This window comes from Benincasa hispida, chromosome 1 (genome assembly GCF_009727055.1).
Source record: "Benincasa hispida cultivar B227 chromosome 1, ASM972705v1, whole genome shotgun sequence".
NCBI classification, from domain to species: Eukaryota; Viridiplantae; Streptophyta; class Magnoliopsida; order Cucurbitales; family Cucurbitaceae; genus Benincasa; species Benincasa hispida.
Window position 1 is genome coordinate 7,390,626 of NC_052349.1, and position 15,102 is coordinate 7,405,727.

Below are 15,102 nucleotides of genomic sequence, written 5' to 3' on the forward strand. Positions count from 1 at the left end.
ATAGGGTTAAAAATACTATCTTGAGTTTTGTAATTTGAGATCCGTTCGATTTTAGTTTTATATTTTAAATGCCTAACGAACTGTTAATAAACCTATGGTTCGAAATAGATGTTCCGAGGAGAAAAAATAGATGGATTTTATGGAAATATGGATGAAAATTTTGAAAATTTTTATGAAAATCGAAAGAAATTGTTATAATTAATTAATAAAATTTTTATTGTGATTGAATTAGAATATAGTTGACAATTTTTTATCATCATTTTTATAAAGTAACATAACATATAGATGTTAAATGTTGGAGGAGAAATTTAAAAAAATGAAAAATAATTATAAAATAATATCAAATATTGGAAATTAATTTCATAATAAAAAAATATGAAATATTTGCAAACAAAATAATTATAAATTGTTTATTATAAATGAAGTGGATACAAAAATGAAAAATCATAGCATTAAACTAACCTAACATAATAGAAATAGAAAAATCATAACAGTAAACATAAGAGATACAAAAAAACATAACACAACATAATATAAAAAAAACGAAGGAAGAAAAAGAAAACTCTACAAGTAGATGGAGCTTCAAAGAAAATAAGATGAATATTAGAGAATTTACATTAATTTAAGTTTGAGGTAAAATGATGTGAAAATTCAATGGAAAATATTTGAATGAAAATATGTAGTTTCTTGAAAATAAATATTTTTTATGGTAAAAAAGAAATAAGAATCCTTGCAGGTAATTTAAAAAAAAATTTTTTATTGCAAAAAAAAAAAAAAAAAAAAAAAAAAAAAAAAAAAAACTTCACTTACACTCCTTTGAGCTAGCATACTATTGCTAAAAAATCGCAATATTGATGAAAATTTCAAATTTTCAAGAAATTTTGAGAAATTAGGAAAAATTGAAATTTTCCCTACCAAAATTTTGAGATTTTTACTAGAATTTTCAACTATGATCTTAAGTTCAATCCTTTAAAGTTAGTTGTTATCGACATTCACTAATCAATAATAATAATTTTCATACAATAAAATATAATATATAAATACGTTTTCAAATTTTATAGTAAAAATGCTAATAGATAGCATTAAAAAAAAAAAAAAAAAACCATAAACAAGAGTGACTAAGCTTAAGATTTATTGAAATTAGATGAACTAAAATTAGATATTTTAAAAGTACGGGACTATAATTGAACAAACTTTAAATTACAGTGACCAAAATAGTATTTTAACCTAATAACAGGTTAAATTATATAAAATAATTTAAAAAATAAACCTAAACTTTTAGGCCCCATTGATAACCATTTTGTTTTTTATTTTTTGTTTTTGAAAATTAAACCTATAGACACTAGTTCCACCCTAAATTTCTTCCTTTATCATCTATTTTTTACCCATGGTTTAAAAAACCAAGCCATATTTTGAAAACAAAAAAGTATCTAAAAACTTGTTTTGGCTTTTAGAATTTGGCTTAGAATTCATACATTATACTTAATAAAGATGCAAATTATTGTAAGAAATGGAGAGGAAATAATTTTTTTTTTTTTTTTTTTTTTTGAAGAAATAAGTTATAAACCAACAGAATAGCACAATCACTCCTCACTAAGAGCAGAGGAGATGAACACGGGGATGTCATCCCCCAAAAACGAACCCGCAAGTCTTCCAACGAGGAGGAAGATGTACAGAGCCCAAAAAATAAGACGAAACAACCATATTGACTAGCGAGTGGCAACCAATTTGCAAGCCCTCGGGCATTTAGAAAAGGAAACAACCCCAAACATTTTAGCCAACATAAGAACATTATTAGAGAAAGTCTTTATTTCAGAATGATCACCATCAACCTTCACCAAAGCAGTAATGCCCTCAGCCAAATTGGACTCCATCAGTGTGGGAGGCGACGACTCCATCGGTCCGAACTGAGCAATCAGAGACTTCAAACCAACCTCAATAGCTCTCATCTCCATAACCTTAATTTTCCAATGCTTATATACCCTTTGAAAGCCACCACCGATTAAAGACCTGGAAGAGTTACAAACAATCCACCCCACACCTCTCAAACTGCTCTTCTCGCACTAAGAAGCATTTGAATTCATCTTTCACCTAATGACAAAAGCCTCCCATTGAACATGACTCAAACGAATCTTCATCGAAGGATCAGACAAAGGAGCACAGGAACTATTTGCTTCACAAAAATATCTTCGAATCAAATTACAAGCTTGATCGACACAATAAGGCAAAGAATGGATGCAATTCTTAGTGATTCACTGATTATGATATGACCAAACCCATAACAAATCAAGATGACCTTAACAATCTCTTCCTTAGACAAATTCCCCATAAGCCAACCCTAAAGAAGCAAAGGATTCACAATTCTTGCAATAAAAATGAAGCAAATCAAGAGAGGGGAAGAAAGAAGGCCAAATCTTTTTTGCAAACCTGTAATTCCAAATAATATGGACGGACGACACCTCCAAATTCCTGCAAAAGAAGCAACAAGGATTATCGATAATTCATTACAAGGATTATCAATAATTCATTTCTCCCATAAATTCAAATTGGAGGGGATAACCTCTTTTAATATTTTCCACAAACAAATTTTTGATTTTGGAAGGACTTTAGCATTCCAAAGCTTTTTCCACCCCATCTTTTGAGGCTTCAAATACGAAGATGAAGCATCTTTTGACTTGTTTAATCTAGTAGCCAAGTGATACACATTTTTAACGAAAAGATGCCTTTAGAGTTCGACCCCCAGAAAAAGTCATCTTTAGAATCGAAGTTCTCTAAGGGGGTATTAAGGATAATGTCAACATTCTGATAAAGTCTTCCTTCCAATTTCTATTCCCATCAATGAGACATAACACTCACCTCTCTTTAAGATCATCTGGCACCCTAATCGGTTTACCAAATCCATTTGGTTAAGCCAGATATCTTCATCAATAATAATATGTCTACCATTCTCACACTCCATCTTACACATTTTTCAAAAAGGCTTCTACCCCAAATGATACTTTTTCACGTGAATGAGGGATTCTTGCCAAGAGAAGCCTTGAGGAATGTTCCATTATTAAAATATCTTCCTTTGAGAACCTTTCCCAAAAGGTTGTCTTGAATTCTACAAAGGCGCCAACTTTATTTAGCTAACATGGCTTGGTTGAAAGCGAAAAGTCTTTGAACCCCAAACCTCCTCCTATCTTGCTTATACACATCTTTTTTCAATTAATTCAATGGATCTTTTGACTTTTTGCGCTTGGTCCCCACCAGAATTGAGCACGACACTGATTTAGATCTTTGCAAATGGAATCAGGAAGTCTGAAACAAATCATCGTGTAAGTGAGAATTGCTAGAGCAACTGCTTTAATTAGGATCTCCTTCCCTCCAACTAAAAACAAATCTCCTTTCCAGCCTTGCAAGGTCTTCTATACTTTTTCTTGCAGTCTTTTAAAATTTGTAGCCTTGTTTCTTCCCACCTGAGAGGGCATCCCAAGGTACTCACCCAAAGAATTCACATTTGGCACCCTCAAGCAATTCTTGAGGCCTTCTCACATTCTTACTAAAAAAACTATCGATTTACAGAGATTTATAGTCTGTCCCGAAGCCTTCTCATAATCGAAGAAAATATTTTTTATCACCTGGCAGCCTCCCTTGGTAGCCATGCAGAAAATTAAACTATCATCAGCCAAGAATAAGTGGGAAATAAAGAGACAAAAGTTATTGTTCTTTAGCTTTCAAAAATTATTTTTGGACTCTTCCCTCATTAGCAACGCCGAGAGACCTTCGGCACATAAAAGGAAGAGATAAAGGGAAATTGGGTCACCCTATCTAAGACCTCTCTCTGAGTAGAACGGTTTAGATGGCACCCTATTTATCATAACAAAAATGTTCATTGATCTAACACACACCATCGCTTTATCAATCCAACTTTCCCATCTTTATCATCGTCTTTTCAAGGAAAACCCATTCAATGCGATCATATGCTTTGCTCATATCAAGCTTTAAGAGTCAAAGCTCTATGATTTCCTCGTTTCCTATTTTTAATAGCGTATAAACACGTGAAGCTCAGTAAACCATTATCGGAGATTAATCTTCTCGAAATAAAAGTAGTTTGATCTGGGGCGATAGTAACATTGATGATCTTTTTCAATCGGTTAGTTAGAGCCTTAGAGATTAACTTGTATACAACGTTACATAGACTTATCGGCCTGAACTCCATCATATTCTTCGAATTTTTCACCTTCGAGATCAGCGCAATATACGAATGATTCAGGTCCTTCATGCTTTGCCCCATATTAAGAAAGTTCATACAAGTTCGTTAATATCATATCCCATAATATCCCAATAATGTTGGAAAAAGAAGGCATGAGCCCCATCAAGACCCAAAGCTTTTCCCATCAAGACCCAAAGCTTTTGTGGGATACATATCCTTTGGCGTTCTTTCAATGTCATCCTTTGCAAAAACCACATCCAATATTCGGTTTTGCTGCATAGAGACTTTTGGTTCCATCCTTTCAAGCACTTTGTCAATATCTTTAGGATTAGGTTTAGTGGATTTGAAAAGGGTGGAAAAATAATTGATAGCTCTTTGGTCAATATCTTCTTCATCATTCCACCCATCTGCCGCTTTTATCAAAGATTTCGACAATTTTATTCCTTCTCTTATGCGGAATGGCTTAAGAATGGAACCATTTGGTATTTCTATCACCCCAGTTTAGCCACTATTCACGAGATCTGATTTTCCAGTATTACTCCTCCTCAACCAATAGATTTTCAAGTTCCATTTCCATCTGGTTAATATTAACGTCAGAAACCTTAGAATTCCCTTGGTCAAGAGAAGTTAGTTCTTGAGACTTTTTACAGATGCATGCCTTCAAACTTCCTTTAAGTCTTTTCCCTATTCCAACCTAGCATGCTTCTAATAGAGTCCTTCACGTTTGCGATTATTGCTAAGATGATTTAGCCATCGATTCCTCACAATATCTTTGCATTCCTCAAAGTTGATCCAAATATCTTCGAATTTGATGCTTTTATTTTTCTTTTTCCACACTTTTCCTTGTGTTTCAAACTCTACAGTCTTAAGGATAGGCCAACAGTCAGAATTGTGATAACTAAGATGTTGGACCAAAATACTCGACACCTTTTGCAACAACTCATGATTAACCAGAAATCTATCAAGTCTTTCTTTGACCATGATCTTGTATTTGACCATTATTCTCCACGTGAACTTGTCTCCGTTGTAGCCAAGATCCAAAAGATGACAGAAGCTAAGAGTATTTCTAAAACTGTCCATATATCATTGCATCTTTGAAATGCCTCATTATTTTTCATCATAAAAATTAACTCAATAAAATCACCTTCCACCAACCAAGGAAGATTGGCAATACATGGAGACGTTTAAGAAACTCCCATGACTCCTTTCTCTTCTCCTAGAACAGGTTTCCATAAAAACTGGTGAACCTCTGTAACCCATGTTTACTACTATTAATCGAAGCAACAATATGCCCCATCAAAAAGAAATTTATATCAATTTTGTCACCAAGGTTCCAAAATAACAAGAACCCTCAACTATTACCTCTATTCAGAACACATAAACAACAATCAAACTATAACTCTCTTTAGCATATCAACAGAAGATCCTTTACATCTTGTTTTAGACACAAAAACCAATGAGCGAACTTGCCTTTGAACTTTTAGGCACAAGAAGCAGACCGTTTGAGGATTCCCCACACTCTGAACGTTCCAACATAATATTTTCATGGCATCAGGTGGGGCTGGACTCCAGCCTTGGCCGATATCCTTTTGCTAAATTAGAAGTTTGAGAAATATTGTTTTTTAGATTCTTGGTTCTCCTTTAATTCATCTTCTCTGTGTTTTCCTCCATTTTCCATTGTCTGACTTTCCTCCAAGAAGTTCACCTTCATCTCTCTAGCCAATCTTTTCCATGTTTAGGTGCCCTTTTTTTCATCATTTTTAACCAAATTGCCTTGTTGATTATCTTCCGTTATGATTTGGTTTTCCCCTTTATTCTTTCATGTCCCTTTTTCAGATTGCTCCAACTTGGGCCCTTCTATTATCATTCTATTAATATTTCCTTCAACCCAACATCTTCCCTCATTCTTAGGTGGCCCATTTTCTGACAGCCCAATTTTAATGTTATTTTCGTGGTTTTCTTTTTCCACATTTTCTTTTGAGTAACCAACAATCATTTTTTCCAACTTTTTTCTTACATACTTATACTATCCCCCACTATATACTGTTTCTCTCTAATTTTCTTGTCATCTCCATCTGTCACTATCTGCCAGCTGTCATTTCTATTGCCTCGTGGTTCTGACCTTTACTCTGTTGCCTTTGTTTGTGAAGCTCTCCGATGAGTCTCTTGATTTTCTTTGTTGGCGTTGATCTATTTGGTCTTCCAATCTTCTTCCACTGCCTATTTCCCATCAGCCCATTTCGATCATTTCCCTCTTTCATCTTGTTTTTCATTCTTCCTTAGGAGTCCCAAACTTTTTCCTCTTCTTAGATTTTCTTTTCCACCTCTTCCTTCCCTAAAAAGAATTTGGTTGCTCCCTTTTTACTGTTAGAGAAGCTCTCAACTCTCTTTGTATGGGAGGTTGTCATTGATCGGTTTCTCCATGGCTTCTTCACAATCTTTAACATTGTGCCCGATGATTCCGTATTGATACCAATATATTCTAATCCATGATTCCTCTTCCATACACTACGGGAAAAGAGACCTATGATAACTTCGAAAAAATGTTAAGCTATAATAGGTCTTTTATAGTGTTTTTTGCAAAGTCGTGACAGCCTACGCTATTAAAAGTATGAGAATTTTTATAGCATTTTTAAAATTCCATAAAAAGTCCAACCTTTTTATAGCATTTAGTAACACACTATAAAATACTTGACTTTTTATAGTATTTTGCAAACCATGTTTGATCTTTGTAACATATTAGAAAGTATTTTGAAAAAGCTATAAAAATGCTTTTATAGCCAAAATTTGAGGTTATTGTTTGTCTATTATAACATTTATTTGAAGCTATAACTATATTTTTAATGAAAGCTATAATAAGCCATTATCAAATTTTTACGGCTTTTTTTATAAACATTTTATAGCTTCTCGATTAATGTTCATGGTGCTATTATTGTGTTTTATACTTTGCTACACACTAAAAGTGAAAAAAACATTTATAGTTCACATAATCAAAATGAGTATATATAAATAATCATTCATACAAGATTCATAACATATTGTCAAAAATATATATACATATATTAATTAGTATCATACATTTGGAGATGAACAAAACATGAACTTTGTAAATTACAAAATATCGATATAAATAATCCAATTAACTCCAAGTTAATTGGGTTTGTTGTCTAGTCATTTCATTCATTAATAGTTATTCAGCAACCCCTACAAAAAGTCATTTAAGTAATAAAAAGTTAAGTAAATTTATTGAATCAAAGAGCAAAAATAATAAATAGATCTACAAACAAATTAAGACTTTATACTTCCAATAAATGACTAATAAAATCACTCAAACAATGCCTAAATGACACTATACAATTCATAAAACTTTTTAAAAAGCACCTAAGTATTATTGATTGTCAAAACTACAAAAGAAGTTCCTAAAAAATGTCAAGTCATAATTTGACTCTCAAAACAACCTAAAAAGAACTTAACCACCTAAAAAGTGCCTAGATGTCACTTTAACTTCAAAACCACCATTTAAAATGGTATATAATCTAGAATATCATAACAAGAATCAATGAAGATAACATACCTATTTGTATTGATTTCAATATCCATTTTTCTCGATATCCAAAAAGCTTCCTGCACATCCCAAATAGATAATAAGAAGTAGATGTTGAAGGAAATCGAACACAAGGATTTTCATGAGCAGCAGAATGATCTTTCCAAATTTCAATCGTATATGAACGTTACAATTACAATTACAAACGGAAACATATGGTTATAAAAAATACAGAAATTACAGCATGCTATACAAAAAATCAAGGACTAGAATCAACACACTTTTGTAGACTCATCTTCAAGTTTCTTGATCACGAACGCTTGATCACAGCAATACAACAACACACGAATGTTCGCATAACATGACTGTTATACTGCATGAACACCGCACGCTCGAACTAAGCAATCGTCAAGGTCATGAACACCCTGAACACTACGAACGACCTCCACAGAACCTCGACAGTTTCGAGTTTAGTATGACACCACCAAAAAGGCTACCTTGGTATTCTCGGTATGAGAATCCAAAGGGTGGGCTCTGTGTGGACTTGGTTTGAGGCAGAAAATCGAAGGAATCACAATCATATAAACGATTGAGCAAGTGGGAGATGGAACAACCTATCGTATAGGTCAATGCCCAATCATTTAGGAAAAGTTATGCGATTGTCTAGCAAAAGCTATGTGATCGTTTAGCTCGTCGTTTAGCTGAGTGTCTATCATGTACTAACACTCTACGATCGTTTAGCTAACTTAAAGTTGTTGCTTAGTAAATCTAATTTACTTGACAACTTCTTCGTGAGAATTTTCCGAGAATGGAATTCTAAAAAAACACAATTTTCTTCCTTACTAAAATTAGGAAAAACATTTTTCTTTTTATCTCACGGTTACCATGAAACCATCAATAACCTCCCACTCAATTGGTTATTAGAGAAAAAGAGATAATTATCCAATAATTAATATTATTATAAATATAAATGATAACTAACTTACCATAATATATTTATAACCTATAGTTTTAATATTTCATCTCATGAAACATATAAACCATAGCTCTTTTTCTATTCCATGACATTTAATGTAAATCTCATTTACATTAATCCTCCACTTGATGTATCTCATACACCTTATCGATCATATCATATATAATCGAATTACCTCTTGTCAATTTGAACATTTCAAATCAACACCAAGAACTGATTCTCAACTTGAACCCATTGAGCTACTAAGGGGACCTTATGGACCTGTAGCTCAAAGCTCCAACGATACATGAATAACTGACTAAACTCTTTAGTCATGGGATCCACCATCCGTTAACTACCAGACACTCCACTAAAGACCGACAGTTGAACTCTTCTTACCACAGATATATTATGTGTCCATCTTAACCAATCAGCAGTGCGATAACCCTTCACAGATCGCTCGTAAGTACAGCTCGACCAATAACCGTTATGCCCCTATAGTTACATCTAACTCCTTAAGTACCATTGAATCCTCTAATGAACATAAGTCATAGTCCTACTATGACTGAGTCCTCTCTCCCCAAGAGAAGCTGTGACCACTATGTTCAAACCCCAGAATCAGCCCTTAAGGGAGCAATCTCTCTACTTACTTCTACTTCGGGGAAGGAGTGAATTTCATCTTGTGTAAGTGAGTTCCCAGCTCCCAGATCAGACAAGTCCCAAAAAAGGTAGGCATGTTGAGTTGGCAATCTGGCCACTCTCACCCATACTAATCAAAGGACTGCCCTCAAAGGTAGAAGTTCCCAAAACACTCAAGATTGAGGTCGTGTCACCTATGGTCGTTTAGGTGAGATGTAAGTCTCTACTATCAATGGTGTTATATACAAAGTCTAGTCATCTCGCGGTCCGGTTTTATACAAACTCTTTGTATAGGACACCTTCACTCGCATGTCTCCATATAAATGGTCAGGATCTACCATCTGTGTAGTTTACAACACTTGTAAACCTCTACAAAGAGGGTCGTATTCGTAGTGTCACCAGGATCAGGTATCACACCTTAATCCTTATATTACAGACCTAGTTAGGTTATCACTTAAGGCATGATCCACTTGTATATCTCATATACATGCTTAAGTTTTCATAAGATAACCATGGAGCTTTGTTTATTGGATATGAGTGAATGCCAGAATGAAATAACAGTTATTTTATTCATAAAACAACGTGTATAATTACAAACAACGAGACTCTGGGAGAATTAAGACCCGCTCATGTACACCCCTAGTGTTTGTATATGACTTGTTTCTTTTGTTATAACTGTCACTAGTTTTGTTGCTAAATTTGTGCTTAAGAATGTCCAACAGGTAAGTTAATGATTTTCACCAAATTTTCTTGAAGATTGTTTATTTTGTTTCTTTTAGGTGGGTTTTTATGTGGTTAAGTTTTCATATGATGTAGGAAGTGACGACTCGGTGTTATGTAGCATTAAATCCCCAAGTCAAAAGCGTAAGTGGAGAGTATTTTGTTGATAGCAATATAGCCAATCTAATCAATCAAGCCAAAGATATGGAATTGGCCAAGAAACTATCGGATTTCAATGTGGATCTAACCACCCCAAAATAATTGAATCTTAATGACAATTGGTACAATATTTTTTACTCTGGAGTGTTATAACAAAATAGATTGGGATTTAGTTTGAAGTAAGGTTGCCTTTTTTTTTCTTCTCATTTCAGATATTTAGAGATGAACTTTGGTAAAAGAAGTAAGCAATATGGATTAGTGAATAATCTTGTAAATGGTGAATCATCAAAAGCTTATGTTCAAGCAATGCTTGAGCCAATAGACAGTTTGTATCTTCCTCAAAATTTTTGACTACTCATGTTTCTAACTTGCATTTCCTTTTTCTTTTCCCTAGGATAGTTTCATTACTTTTGATTGTTGGATGTTGAGATTATTCTAATCTTGAGTTTTAGATCTTGAAACTTGTAAAAAGAGTATTGAGTAAGCATTCATTTAGTTTCCATTTTGTGTACCACTTTACCTCTCAGTTTTTATATTTTAGTTTCTATTTGCCTCATTTGAGGAATTTTTGGCTTTGTTGATTGTGTTTTTTTCTTAACTTGTGTTTTTTTTATTTAGTATTATGTTTCTTATAACTTATAAGGTGGAGTGAGCAAACGTATAATTTTTTTATAAAATAGGATATTTGTAGCCATTCATTTTCCACCAGTATAAAATCTCAAAATCATTCTTATCTTCAATATCATTGTCAAACAAATAAGAACTCAAATCATTCTCCACTTCCAATGAACTTTCTTCTTCTCTCAATCTCTTAAAAGTTATCCATGGATCATCTATTTCATCGTCCACACCATGATCATTTTCATTTATAGTGACAATCTTTGATTGTTGAGAATCATTAGTACTATGATAACCTCGAGTGGAAGTGTTATATGATTTGTAAAAGTCATATAGATAATACAAATATACCTTCACACTCTCATCTATATCCTTAGCAACATCACTCTTATAAACATTGGAAAGATAATAATTCAAGCACGCACACAACGCGCACCACACACACGCACACAAATCCAAATATAAATCTCCACCTCTAAATCTCTTAAAACTTTTCATCTTAGATCCAAAGCTTAGTTTTTATCATACTTAATTTAAATTGAATTATTTCGATTTTAGCATCAAAATTGCAAGAAAATACCCAAATATTAAAGATAATAACCTTAAATTTACCTAAAAATTTAGAAGGTTACATCCCCCCTCCTCCTTATAATGAAAACATCACATAAGATATTTGAGTCACCACATTCTAATATTGTGCACCAATTTTTCAAAGGTTGTGGTTGGTAATGATTTTGTAGTTAAGTATGCCAGGTTATCCTTAGAACAAATTTGTTGTACAGTGATGTCGTCATTTTCTTCAAGATCATGGGTGTAGAAGAGTTTTGGTGAAATATGCTTTGTTGTATCTCCTTTAATATATCATCCTTTAATTTGGCTATACATGTTGTGCTTGTTGGGGTTGATGCCCTAAATCTCATAAGGTCTTATAGTTTGTAATTGTACTGTACAAACATTTTATGTATCTAATAAAATATGTGATGCTTTATTTGACATTTAGTTGCATTAATTCGCAAACCAATAAACTAACATCCAAGATTATCTTGTAGCTTAAACGTGTATGTAGAGACATACGGGTGGATCATGTTTAAGTGATAATCTAAATGGTCTGTAGTAGATGAGTAAGGCTGGGTACCTTATCCTTGTGACACTATGAGTATGACCTGCTTTGTAGATGTTACAATTGTTGTAAAGTGCTACAAATGATCCGATCCCGATCATTCATGTAGAGACATGTGAGTAGAGGTATTCTATACAAATGAGTTTATATAAGATCGGACCATGAAATGCTTAGTCTCATTATATAATGTCGTTCATAATAGAGACTTATATTTCACCAGGATGACCATAGGTAACATGACCTGAATTCTGAGTGAGTTGTAAACTCATGCCTATGAATATGATCCTTTGATTTGTATGGATGAGAGTGGCCAGATCGTGGACTCAATAAGCCTACCATTTTAGGAATTCGTCTGATTGGGGAGTTGGGAACACAGCTACACAAGAAGGAATTCACTTCTTCCTCAACGTCGGAGGTAAGTAGATAAATTGCTCCCTTAAGGGTTGATTTTGGGGCTTGAACAATGTGACGCCACACCCTTTCCTAACCTAAGAGAGGTTTGGTCATAGTTGGACTATGATTTATTGGTCATTAGAGGAATTATTGATACTTAAGGAGTTAGATGTAACTACAGGCGCAAAATGATATTTTTGGCCTAGCTGTACTTATGAGCAATTTGTGAAGGGTCATTGCACAGTTGATTGGTTCTATTCAATGGACACAAAAATATATCTATAGTGTGAAGAGTGCAGTTGTCGTGGAGTTCCTGATAGTTAACGGATGGTGAATAATTTAATTAAAGATTTTAATTAATTATTCACGTACCATTGAAGCTTCAAGCTATAGGTCCAAGAGGTCCCCTCTGTAGCTCAATGGGGTATTTATGAGAATCAATTTTTGATTAATTTGAATTGTTCAAATTAATTGAGGGAATTAAATATATGTGATATAATTGTTTTAATTTAATTATATATGATATAATTACTATAATATATTTGATACATTATAATATAAAGTTTATTTGAGAGAAATTAAATATTTGAATATGATTCAAATATTAGTATGTGAATTGGATTCATATAATTAAATTTAATATAAATTGAATTTATATTAAATATTATTGCTGAGAGAATTAAACTATGGGTTATATTGTATTGAATACAATATTAAACTATAGGTTATATGTTATATTTGATATAATATATAATTTAATATATATTATATGATAAAGTAGTTATCATATAAATATATATTAAAGTTTTTATTAAAATTAATTTTAATGTTTTGAAAATAATTTTAGGGACTCCCTCCCCCTTCTCTCTCTACTACGTTAGTGGAAGGCGGAGAAGTGGGTTGAATCAGTTCTTAATCTTCTTCATCCTAGGGTTGGGTTATTGAAAAGTTCTGTGATATTCTCAAGCTCTCCCAATCATTTTTTTCCTTCTTCATCTCTATATTAATTTTCTCCCTTACTAAATAGCCAGAGCCCGCACACTCTTGGATTCTCATCCCAGAGAATACAGGGGAATACATTTTGGTGGTGGCCATTTGAAAATTAAGGCTTTCAAATTCGTGTTTTTACAGAGAAGAGGATACGTGAAGAAAATGTTCTTCAAGGGTAAGCCTCCTCTTCCCTATTCTCTTCTTAATTATTGAGCATGTTGTATTTTTATATTAATTGCATAACATTTCTACTATGAAGCACAAATACTTCATGTGAGGTAAAGAATTAGTATCAGACACGTATCAAATATCGATACTTCCAGATACTTTTCATATACATATCTGACACGCGATTTGACGTATATATTTCTACGCATACTTTTTTTTTTTTTAAAAAAAAAGACAAGTAACTCATCTAATATTTTCCAATCTAAAACTAGACAACCTATTTAAAAAGCTCACTACTCGAGTCCAAAACTAAAAGAAAAAAATAAATAAATAACAGACCAAACCCTATAAACTCATCTAATCTCCATCTTCACATTTGAGTCCCTACAAAGTCCACCAAAATATGAACCATTTGGATATCTTCAACAGTTCAATGAGAAGTTATTCGTTTATCTTCATACTTCTCCCTCTAATCTTCTTCTTCTTCTTTTTTGCAATATGAGTCACTTTTCTGTTGCATTTTATTAACTATTGTACTTCAACATCTTATATATTGTTTTTTTTATTGTATTTCAATGTTTGTATTCTATTTTGTGCTATTGTTATTTATGCAAAATTTATCTATATCCTAGATTTTTTTTAAAAGAAAAAAATGTATCTTTAACATATCAGTATCCTCATTTTTTAGAAATATATATAAAAGATGACACGTCCTTAGATGTATCCGTTTCTTAGTTTTTTAGAAATTGACTTGTATCTGATCGTATCCGTATGGTGTAGCCGTATCTATGTCTGTACTTCACAGAATTTTTGTATGTTTATCTGTAAAATTAAATGTTCTGTAAATTTGGGTTTTTGGGCCCAATCCCGTTTCCGCTCAAGGATCTTCAATGGTTCCTTTAGTGTTGTCTTCATATAATATCGTTGGATGATTTTTATTAGAAGACAAGCCACATATTCCATGAATGTTCTAAATTATTGATCTTAGTGATACACATTCTCTACTAGCCTCGTGAATTGAAGGAATTTCAGCATGATTCGAGGAATCAGCCATTATGGTTTGTTACATTGATCGTCATGATCGCCATGTAAACAGATAACCTGTTTGAGATCCATCTTTGTATGGATCGGACAAATATACAGAATCTGCCTAACCAATTAGATCAAAACTCTATTTATTTGAATAAAAAAAATCCATATCAATCGCTCCTCAGAGATAATATAGTATATGTTTAATTCTATTTCAATGTCTTTTTGTTGGAGAAGAACTGTATCTAGCTAATAAATTTACTGAAAATGCAATATCTGGACTTCTATTATTGGCAAGATACATAAGTGCATCAATTGCACTAAGATATGGTACTCTAGGACTAAGAAGTTTTTCATTATCATCTCGAGATCGAAATATATTACGTCTAGTGAAGAACTTCCATTGGAATGTTTAATGGATGTGTTTTGTCCATATAGAACCTTTTCAAATTTTTTTTTTTTGTATAAGTTGATTGTTGAAAAAAATATTCCACTTACTATATGTTCAATTTGCAAACCAAGATAAGATTTTATTTTTTCGAGATCTCTTTCATCTCAAGTTCTTTCTTAAG